The sequence below is a fragment of the Cornus florida genome, unplaced genomic scaffold, assembly GCF_030987335.1.
Source record: "Cornus florida cultivar Cherokee Brave unplaced genomic scaffold, ASM3098733v1 CherokeeBrave_3.0.0_Hap2_Chr10, whole genome shotgun sequence".
Taxonomy (NCBI): domain Eukaryota; kingdom Viridiplantae; phylum Streptophyta; class Magnoliopsida; order Cornales; family Cornaceae; genus Cornus; species Cornus florida.
This window is the reverse complement of record NW_026775580.1, coordinates 104,368,747-104,380,086: the sequence shown is the minus strand read 5'-3', so window position 1 is coordinate 104,380,086 and position 11,340 is coordinate 104,368,747. Positions and strand designations below refer to the sequence as shown.

The window sequence follows — 11,340 nt, the reverse complement described above, 5'->3', positions numbered from 1 at the left end:
GCCGCCCCCACAGTACCCCGTGTTATGATGCTTCTAAGTTGTTGATCTTTCATGCCCATGTCTTTGATTGGGTTAGTTTGTGCCTGAGTGGATATATTTACTGCAGGATTCAATATTTGTTGTATGGATTTATTTTCATATCTGTTGGGCCACTTTGTGGACTTCTCTTCTCTCTTCTTTTAGCCCATCCTCATTGGGCCGGAGGGGCATACCCCCTCGTTATCCCTGTATTTATTTTCTTTTTTTATGCAAATCCTTAATTATCGAAACTTTTTTTTTTTCCAGAATGGGATCAAGTTGATCTGGGTTAGGCCCCCGAGGCCTAAATTGATTAATAAAAAATAAAAAACAATATTCCCATCCTAGGGCATCCGGAGTTTCACTGCAAAGACTGTATAAGTGCTTCAAACGCCGCAATCCCTTCGTCAGTTCCTCTGTCTTCACCCTCCCACTCTCTAATTAGGGTTTAGTGTTCAATAGTTACGATCACTTCGATATATATATATATATATATATTTTAATCTGTGTCTTTACTGTGTTAGCATAATTTCGAATGCTCTGTTTATCGGGAAATTAAGATCAAGTGATGAGAGAGAAAACTGCAACAAAATGATGGAATTTTTCGTGATTATTTGTATTTAAGTCTCTGATGATCTATTTCTTCATCCTTTTTAATAGATATACTACGTAGATCTTTAATTTTCTTGTTTTGTACATTTATACTCTTATTATTATGGAGTTTACAGATTCGATGGGTGTGTGTTTCGTTTGAGATATGATGAGTAATTTATTGGTCCGTGTTTCTGACTAACCGTGACCGATTACTATAACCAATCTCTGATCTCTGTATATTCTTGTTACTCTCTATTTATTTATTTATTACTGTATTATTTTTTCCTGTACAACACAAAATTCTTTTTTTGGTTATCTGAACCCCCACAATTTTACTCTGCGTATTTCGTTTCGCCGGGTCATTGTTTCAGTTCCAATTTTTAGTCAATCTCTTAAATAATTTTTTCATTAATATTTTTTTAAAAAACTTTGTTACCCTTTTCATTTAGATAAAAATAAAATAAAAATAAATGAAAGTTAATTATGATTTTGGCAAAAAGGCATGTTTGGTGTCAATTTTGACAAGAAAAATATTTTTGGTATAGTTTTGTTTTATATTACATAATATTAAAACACTTTTTGAACCGTGGTTCAAAATTAAAAAATAAAAATAAAAAAAATTTATAATTATTCATGATCCAAAATCAGAACAATAACCTGTCCAAATCTAGATACGACTCTCTTCTGACGTTGGAGTCTAACTCACTTGGACTGTGTAACGATTGGGTTTCATGGTACGATCCAATCTTCTGACGTCGGAGTCTAACTCACTTGGACTGTGTAACCTTGGACTGTGTAACGATTGGGTTTCATGGTACGATCCAAAAGAATCTAATGATGGTGTGTAATATCGGTCAGCCATAGACCCCAGTAACTGGATCTAATCCTCCACGAAAAGTAAGAAATTTTGCATATTTTGACCAATTCAAGGTGAAAAACGGGGTTGCTCCCTCGGCAAAATTGGAATAAAGTTGAGCCAAAAGATCCCGTTTCAAAATAAATTCATGAGGAAGTGGTATCTCTTTAGGATCTACCCGTGTGAGAAGAATGGATTTACCGTGTGAGAACCGAGAAGAATGGACAAGGCAATAGTGTGCATCATATAAATATGATTTTACTGTGTGAGAAGAGCAAAATATGCTTTTTAACAATAATTTCTTCTAATAGGTAATGTACTAATGTGCCGAGAAAAAAAAAAAAAAAAAAATCCGAAAAAAAAAATGGTACTAATGTGACTCAATATTCTAGAAATTATGTAATATTTAAAAAACAAAAAATGAATGAAATCCATATACACGTCTCTCCCTCCTCTTCTTTCAAATAGTGTAACACCCCTTAAGGAAGAAAGGGAATAGATGGATGATATATCACCTAATACATATAGGCTGGTGTATAAGAAATTTATGCCAAAGAATTAAATCTTAACTTTTGCATATAAAATCAGCTATTTTTATTATTATTATTATTTTAATTGTATTAATATTTGAGGATTGTATTAATATTTTCTACACACCTAAAAGCAAGTCAACATTTCTATAAATAGAGATGACGGTTATTTTATTCTTACAAATGCATGGACCAGTGCCTCAATGGACAGGATCTCATGACTAAAAATCTGCTGAAGGATATTATGTTATAATATATTTTATCAGCGCCATAAATATTTACAACTTATGTATTACCAAAAGTAAAAATAAAAATTATTCCATATATTAAGATTAAATATAAAATTTCACAAAATTTTAAATGTTCACCAATATTAAAAATTGCACATAAAACAGATCATCAACAATAATGAAAATAGGATAACAAATTTTTGACACAATGGTGTTGGTAAATATAGGATTTTTTTTTTTCTTTTTTTTTGGTAATTATATTGTTATAATTAGTAGTATTGATAAATACTAAATTTAAAAACTACAAATAAGGATAGTGGTTTTGCATTAAAAAGAAATGATATAGGTAGGTTTGAAACTTAAGTGATAAAAAGTGTTACATACCAATCCATTTATACCACTTTCAGTTTTTATTCGGATCTGGTGTGGCCCACTTGAACTCACAACGCCATCGTTGCTTCCGGACATGGCATTTGGCGGGACACCGGATCAAGAACTGATGATATCAACGGTCATAGGTGGGCGCTTATCCATTTACCTAAAAACTTAAGTTATTGAATAGTACAGCATACCCACCCATTTATACCCTTTTTTACTTTTTTTGAATAGATGTGGGACAAGAACCCTTGTAAAAGTTACGTACATTCTATAAATTTTTTTTTTATTTTTTATATAATTTCTTCAAATTAAAAATGATTGGTTTAGTGGAATCACGACTGTGGTCCAAAATATAACCTTTAAAATTAATAGAAAGCTTCTTCCCTCCGTCCCAATTTAATTATTCATAATTTTATTTTTTTGCAGTTCCAAAATAATTATTTCATTTGAAAAGTCAAAATAGATTAATGCATCTTTTCATAAATACCCTTCAAATCAGAATAATTATCACAAGATTCACAAGTATGGTCCAATTTATAAACTTTAAAACATTCTATTCAGTGGGTGTGAAAAAATATTTTTCTACCTCGAATAATCACTAACCTACTGAAAAGATTCTTGAAAATACAATAATTTGAATGTTTTGGTTAGAGAGAAAATAATATGCCTCCGATTTACTAGGCAACAAAGTAATCATAGAAAATGCTACTACTTGTTTACTGCGTATATCTTAAGAAAAAAAAAAGGATAAGGTAAAAGTTTTGATAAAAAAAAATTTAAAATAAAACAACATGAAAGAGAAATATTTCCAAGTCTTTGATGCGAACAATTTCAAGGGAAATAAAATTTGAATAGTGATACTTATACCGGACACTTATAGTGAATCGTCTAATTGAATAATTTTTATTGGACTATTTATACAACTAAGTGGAAGACTTCACTTTCTTATCTATTACATAAGTCTAACAATTCATTACAATTATTAAGTGCAAGAATTTTTCTCATAAAATTTACTTGTTTTTCCATTTATCAGATGAATTGAATCAAGAACACTTGAACAAAATGGAATTTATTATACAGAAACTAGAAAATGATTTGTTACCTAAAATCAACATTTTAAGCAAGAACCCAATTTTTTTAAAAAAATAAAATAATAAAAGGGTCATCTTAAGAAGTAAAAAACATTAACTAATGAAAAATGATAGAAATCTTGATTGAAAATTGCTCCTATAACCGAAATGTGACATGCATTGAGATAAACACTGTCAATACATACTCTCGTGCTGGGATTATTCGAAAATTGTGACCCTTCGATCAGAATGGAGCGACCTTTTGCGCGCCCCAAAGTTCTAAGCAGTTAGTTCAATCAATATAAAGAAGTTCCATGGCAATACGACGTCGTAGATTCATTTTCCTTCCAAAGTTAACCATATGGATCCCCATCCTCATGCACAAGTCTTTCGCAGAATTCAAACTCAAAAAACACACACAGTGGGGTTGTTCAAAGAGTCAAAATAGAACAAACCCTCTCTTCAATTCTCATATTGTCTCTTTCCTCAGGGAATCGTAAAGGGAATGGAGAGCAATTCAATTTTCGTTCGTCTTTTTCCTGACACGTTGTTGGTGTCGTCGTCCTCGGTGGCGCAACAGAAACAAAGAGAAACGCACCGCACCAACCAACCTGCTTTCAGGGGCATCTTTCTCCAACCCCTTTTAAAAACCCTAACCCTAGTCTTCATATGGACAAACTCAATCTCAATCTAGAGAGAGAAGAAACTAGAGTGAGAGATAATGGCTTCTCCAATGCAAACCGGAATTCCTGAGGGATGGACCTTGAAGGAGCATGTCAAGAGGGACGGCACAACAGTCAAGGTATCATCTCTCTATATATACATACATATATGCAGAATGAAGTACCCACATTCTACAATTTAGATTTTAATGTGTATCAATCATCTGTAAATTTTTTTTTTTTTTTTTTTTGGTGTTAGTTTTTGGATTTGCATGTGCTTGAATTGACATACTTATATATTTTTAGCTGAAATTTTGAACTAAAGTTTATGGTTGTAGAGCAAATTAGCTGGATTAAATTGGGCTTGCCTGAATTTTGTTTGTGTGTGTTTAGATCGTGTTGTTTTGATTTAGATCATTTGTGCTACATTTTCTTTTTGCATGTTTAATTGAATTTTAATGATGTTTTCTTATTCTAATATTAGCTGTGGAATCTGAGATGGTAGCGTTCTGTGTTTGTGTTTGCATACGTCGGTCTAATGTCCCGATGAAATTCCATTTTGTATAGGTAAAGTAATTGTGGTTTTTGTAGATTTTATTGCTTATTTTGTTAAATGATCATCTCTTAAATCATGATTTCTTAGTTGATCACACTCACTCGATTTTGTGTTTCTTTTTGTGTGTGTGTTTTCAACAAATGTGAACTTTGAAGTTCTGGATCTAATGGAGAAACACAAATGCTGCATGTTAGGTTATGTGGTATTTTGAGTTCGGAAAGCTTTTATATGTGTATGTATGTGTGGATTCCACTTTAGGTGGAACAGCATTCATGCATGGAGTGTTTATGTTTCTAAATCCGGAAAATAATACCAGAACGTGCTACGTAACTCATTTCCCATTGTAGATGCAGCAATACACGACAAGGGAATATCCGTTGATACGCGAAAAAAGTAATATTTATTTTTGATGAATGCTATGATTTTATTTTCCATTGATAAGGGACAAAGGAATATTTTTAATGAATGCTATGGTTGCATTTTCCGTTGATATGCAACAAAGGAATATTTTTAATGAATGCTATGCTTGTATTTTCCGTTGATACGCGACAAAGGAATACTTTTAATGAATGCTATATTTGTATTTTCCGTTGATACGCGACAAAGGAATATTTTTAATGAATGCTATGATTGTATTCTGTTGAAAAGAATTCGCTGATAATTGAATTTTCACTATTAAGTGAAAATTCAGTTTAGTAATGGATCAAATTGTATTTTTGTTGCCCTTAACTAATATAAAATAGTTTTTCTTTCTAGAATTTACCTGTATGGGGTTGATAGAAGGGGCATGGCCTAGGTTTGCACCGTCCATTGCACTTGGGAGAGGCACCATCCTAAGGTCTACAGAAGTGGCCCAGCCAATAATGAAACAACAGATTTTTGTAGTTTGATTTTTCTGCAGAAATGTGGTTTTGCTTATTTGTCTATTGTTCAATAACTTTATTGCAATAATTGTTTAGCCAGAAGGGAACTTGTTGGTGTAGCTCAAGGCTCACCTTGTCGGTGAGCTCATCCAAGTTCATTGGTGAAAATTTAAGACTTAAAAAACATAACTGAGCAAGACCGAACTCTATTCAATAAGGCTTGTTGTAAACATCTAATTGCATGAGAAGCAAAACCCCAAAATAAAATTATCCATAAAATACTATGTTTTCAGGGAAGTTGACAAGTAATACAAAGTCAGTGTAGTGTGAATTTATTTTAGTTTTCGACAGGTTTTCCCCACATTCACAATAAACACATGTGCTTGCTTCTGCAGTTATTGGTGATCTCCTAGTTCCTACGGGTTGGAGATGATGGGGTTGGTCCATGGATTTTCCTTCCTTTTGCCGCATTTCTCTTAAAGGGAAACATTTTTCTTGTTTATCGAGTAACAATGTAGCTTCATAACTAACCACTGCCAGGCATCAGAAGATTCAGAACTATTTTTTCTTCGATGTATTTTTAGAAATCATAATGTTTTCTGAAGCAATCCCTCTAAGAGGTATAGTTTATTATTAACAAATTTGATATTGTATTAATTGTTGCAAATTTGGAACATCTCCTTTATTCTCATCAATTTCCATGTCATTTGCCGCAAACTTCCAAGGTTAGGATTCTTGTCTTCCCTCTGATGTCAGAATGATAACAGTTTGTTTCATTCGCTTGCACATTCAAATTCTTTCTTAACTTGATCTGTAATTTCATCTTGAGGAACTTAATATTCTCATTCTTAATTACCTTATCTCGATGTTATGATGGTTTAGTAATTAGTAGTAAATTTAGTTATAATGTTGAATCTCTAGTTCTACTCTAATACTGAATGTCTTGGTGTAGAATTTAAGTTGATCCTAACAAAGTCTTCAGAATTTTATTACTCTTGGAGAAAAGCTTTCATTATTGGGGAAGTAACTGATGCATCTTAAGCATCTTTTAGATCTTCCTGATTTTGTATCTCCTTGATCGCAAAGTTATATCCCTCTTCCTATGTCATGTTAATTATTTTTTGGACTGCACCGAGTATTGCTTTGTCTGTGGCTGTTGTAGTGTTACACTAACGTGCTGGGTCAAGAGTTCTACACGTATAATGACCTCATGCGCTATGTCAACTATGCCAAGAATGCGAAGCTTTCCATCTATTCACCGGTGAGTTTGAACTTAGTTTGCTTGCATTTGATTTCCAAACCAATCACTTAAATTTATTCATTAATACCTAGCTCAAAGTGCATTTGTTAGACTTTCATAAGTGGTAAGCAAAGGTTTGTAGATTGAAGTTTGCTTGTATTTGCTTTCCAATTCAATCACTTTAATTTTTTCATTAATACCTAGCTCAAAGTGCATTTGTTAGATTATCAGAAGTGCTAAGCAAAGGTTTGTAGATGGAAATTAAAATATCCTCAAGAATTGTTCCCACATAAGAAAAATACAAAAAAACTTTTTTTGTATTATAACTAATACACATGTACCCATGTGCCAACCAGGGCCTAAACCCTGCACATCCACCATCGAGGTGATAAAATTTACAGTCAAGCGAACAGCTCATTATAACAATATGAGAAAAATTATAATCATCCATGGTTTTCTTATTTTCATATATGAATACTTACAGTATAAAAAAATAGTAATTAAAAAAAAAAAAAAAAGAAAAAAGATTGGCCTTTGCAATCTTTTGGTTTGAGTCTCATTTTCTACGACTGCTTTGGCACAATATCTATAACATCTTTGATGGTATTCCATGGGAGGTGTAAGCTTGATTTAACTTTCTTTCTTTTGATAGGAAAAAGAGTTTCGAAAACGATTGCAGAGAAACCTAGCTTGTTCCATCTGTTAACGCTTCCTGAGTTTCTTGGTAGTATTATTGTATGCAATATTAGGAATTTATTTCTCACTGAAACTAGAATTTTAAAAAGCATACAGTTTGTTCGATTTGATAGTGCCCTTGATCATTGATCTTGTAAATCACCTCCTCTATAAACCACATTTTATTTTAGCTTGCAGTAAGAATGCACTATTTCTGAATGGTTTTGCTTCAATTAAGAATGCACTATTTCTGAATGCATGGTTTACATGCAGTCCACAACCAATGTTTGTCTTCCATTTTTTATTTAACTCTTATTTACTATTTGTAATTGTTATTTCCATATTTTTCAGTCTTTAATTATTTTTATTTCTACACCTTATAGATTCATTTGCAACTTCTAATAATTAGAATAATTTATCGCGTGGCAACTAAGCAAGTTTCAGAAATTTGGTTAGTGAATGATAATGACGCAATAAAAATAGAAGACGTTAATTCACTCCCAGAAAAAAATCTTCATGTTCATTTGATGGACTCTCTTGCAGTAAATTACATTGTTTTCTTTTTTCTTTCCTTGTTCTTCGTCATATGGGGCTTTTTTTTTCCTTTCCTCCTTTTGATAGCCCAAAGAAATTCCATTTTTATGCCTCAGAGGCATACTGTGACATTCTGTTCTTCAGTTTTAGATTTTACACAATGTTGTTCTCATAATCTCCTATAGTTGCAACCTCTAGAAATGAAACCCCATACTTTCATGCCATATTTGTGGAACAGTCCGACTAGCTGACATGTTGTTTCATCATTTCCGCTGTGGAGTGCTTGGCTAGAGCAAAAAATAAGATATTTTTTTTGAGGATGTGTAATGTCTATGAAAAGATTAAAGAAATTGATGTTAGACTTTTTTATGCGAGTGAGATTATGAGACTCTGTTCATGCTTTTGTAAATTTTTGGGGGATTTACACTAGATTCTTTCCTCTTATTTTCTGGTTATCAATTTGTATTCTGTCTCTCTCAGCCACCTGTAGCTGCGAAGGAAAAGAACCTAGCTGAAATAGAGGCTGAAAAGCAAAATTTGGAGGACCAGCCAGAGTTTTACCATCAGAGTAATGTTCTGAACACTACATTCTCAATTGTGATGAGTTTGCTTTCATGTTGCGTATTCTTTTAACCATAGCTCTGTGGAATGATCCTTCATATGGTAAATTACTAGGTTCTGATGCAGATTTGTCAAGTGGCATGACTGCCGAAATAGCAGCTGGAATGCAACGGTTGGGGTCCCATGCACAATGTTACTACAATCAAAGTAATGTTCTGAATGCTACATTATCAGTTGTGTTGTGTTTGCGTGTGTTGTGGGTATTCCTTTAATCACAGCCCTGGAAAATGATTCTTCGTATGGTAAATTACTGCAGTTTTGTTGCAGATTTGCCGAGGGACAAGACTGCCGAAATAGCAGCTGGAAAGCAACAGTTGGAGGACCATGCACAATCGTACACTCGGAGTAATGTTCTGAACACTACGTTATCAATTGTGCTGTGTTTCCATTCATATGGGTATTCCTTTAATCACAGCCCTGGAAAATGATTCTTCGTAATTCGTATGGTAAATTACTGCGGTTCTGTTGCAGATTTGCCGAGGGACAAGACTGCCGAAAAAGCAGCCGGAAAGCAACAGTTGGAGGACCATGCACAATCTCACACTCAGAGTAATGTTCTGAACACCACATTGTCATTTGTGTTGTGCTTGCATTCATGTTGGGTATTCCTTTAATCACAGCCCTGTAAAGTGATCCTTCGTATGGTAAATTACTGAGGTTATGCTGCAGATTTGCCAAGCTACGAGACTGCACTCCTTGCATAGCACCAAAACGCCTCGCATTATTCTTGAAAGCACTACTGAATTTGGGATCACGATTGTGTTCAGGAGTTTCTCATCACTTGATAAAATCTCAAACGTGCGGCTTTGGCAATGTTTGCTATGGTTGAGAGAAAAATGCTCGAAATTGTAGTTTGTAACTGTGGATTTGTAGGCTATAATTTGCCAAATTTTATAAGATTCTCTTCTCCTCGATTCTAATGTGCCTTTAGTAATTTATTTGAAGGTGAGGAAATGACTCGTTCAAGAATGCTGGAAGTAGTGAAACCCCTGACAGCTGAGGCCTCAGAGAAAAGCAATCTTGTCTTGGCTCCAGTGGTTGATGCCCCAGCTAGGCGAGCGTCTAAAAGGATTGCCGGGCTTAAACCTAAGCCTGAACCGGGGTCGAGTACCTCTAAGCATGAGCGCCGTCGTCGGGCATCAAGGAGGCTGGCTGGGCTGGAACCTGATTGTGTACCAGGTAACGGCAAATAAGAAAAGGGCCGCTAATAGCTCCCTGGTGATGTAGTGTGGTAAGCTTTCAAGTAGCGGTTGAACTCTGACGTTCCATCTGTAGTTGTATTAGTTTTAATTCGCAATGAATTCCACCTGGTTTTGGAATTCACTACTGTTAGCAGAAGATTTAAAACTTCTACTACTGAACTTTTCTCATGTAATGTTATCAGTTTGCTATGGTAATAAGGCTAGGACGAGGATGACGGTGATAATGCCGTCAGTTTGCTCCATGCTCTTTCTTCTTTCGTGCACTTGTGGATTCCTTGAGGATTGCACTTCTCTAAAATTACTTCATTTTTACATTTTCTTCCATAATCACTCCGTTTCTTTTGGAAAATACGAGATTTTAAAACACTCACTTCTTCACGTCGTCTCCCAACTGATCAATTTATTAATGAATTTCTTAGGTTTCCTTTGATCGTCTTCAAATTTCATCATTGATCTTTATATCCACGGATCTATTCGAGGTGGTGGGATGGATACACCTTCTAGGTGCGGTTCTGATACCAACTATAAAGAGTTGGACGCTCCCTTACAAGAGTAGTGATTCGGGACCGAATTCAATTTATGTGAGATAGGTGATGGGTCATGTTCGTATAACATCATAGTAGTGACGTCATATGATAAAATTTACCACCACATTCACATAAATAAAATTGGATAACTACCACATTCGGTCTTTAAATTATTATTCTACTCAAAAATTTAAATCTACACGGAATGATGACAAAGCATGTTCTCTATAATATAAAATAAAATTAAATAAAATACCGGGTTACAACTAGTTCAGGTTCAGCTTACTCAAACTAAGCTCAAACTTGGTCTTTGGAGCTCAATTCACCGCCCTTTTATTATTACGATTAAGCTTTGACTAAAATTTTTAAACTTACCTCATTCCAATTTGGTGGTACTGGAATACGTGTTAGGCAATTTGAACTAGGCTTCATTAACATAACCACTGTTTAGTCGATACGAAATTTATCAATATACATGTTTATTAAAGTGTAGGATCATCAAACACTTCAAATTAAAGAGAATATTTTTGGTGCATAACATTGGAGATAGAATAGCGTGTTTCGAAAGTAGTTGATATATAATTTATATATTTTCCGTAGGAAAAAAGAAATTAAAAATTGTTAAAGGTTTGTTTCCCTTTTGACACACCTTTACCAGGGGCTCCTCTAATAAACTGACATAAGATTTTGCAGTTGAATCTAACCAAAAGGACGAGCCATCAATCTGATTTTCAATTTTATCAAACACCACGAATTAAATAATTTCTGCTAAATAACACATAAA

The 11,340-nt window shown here is 33.9% G+C and overlaps 2 non-coding genes across 2 annotated transcripts; both read left to right on the top strand.

Annotated features, from left to right (window-relative positions):
• Nucleotides 1-577: 577 nt before the first annotated feature.
• On the top strand, nt 578-655 carry LOC132280622 (small nucleolar RNA Z199). The gene has a single exon (XR_009471629.1). It is a non-coding gene; the product is annotated as a small nucleolar RNA Z199 (small nucleolar RNA).
• Nucleotides 656-770: 115 nt separating this feature from the next.
• On the top strand, nt 771-845 carry LOC132280261 (small nucleolar RNA SNORD18). The gene has a single exon (XR_009471529.1). It is a non-coding gene; the product is annotated as a small nucleolar RNA SNORD18 (small nucleolar RNA).
• Nucleotides 846-11,340: the final 10,495 nt, after the last annotated feature.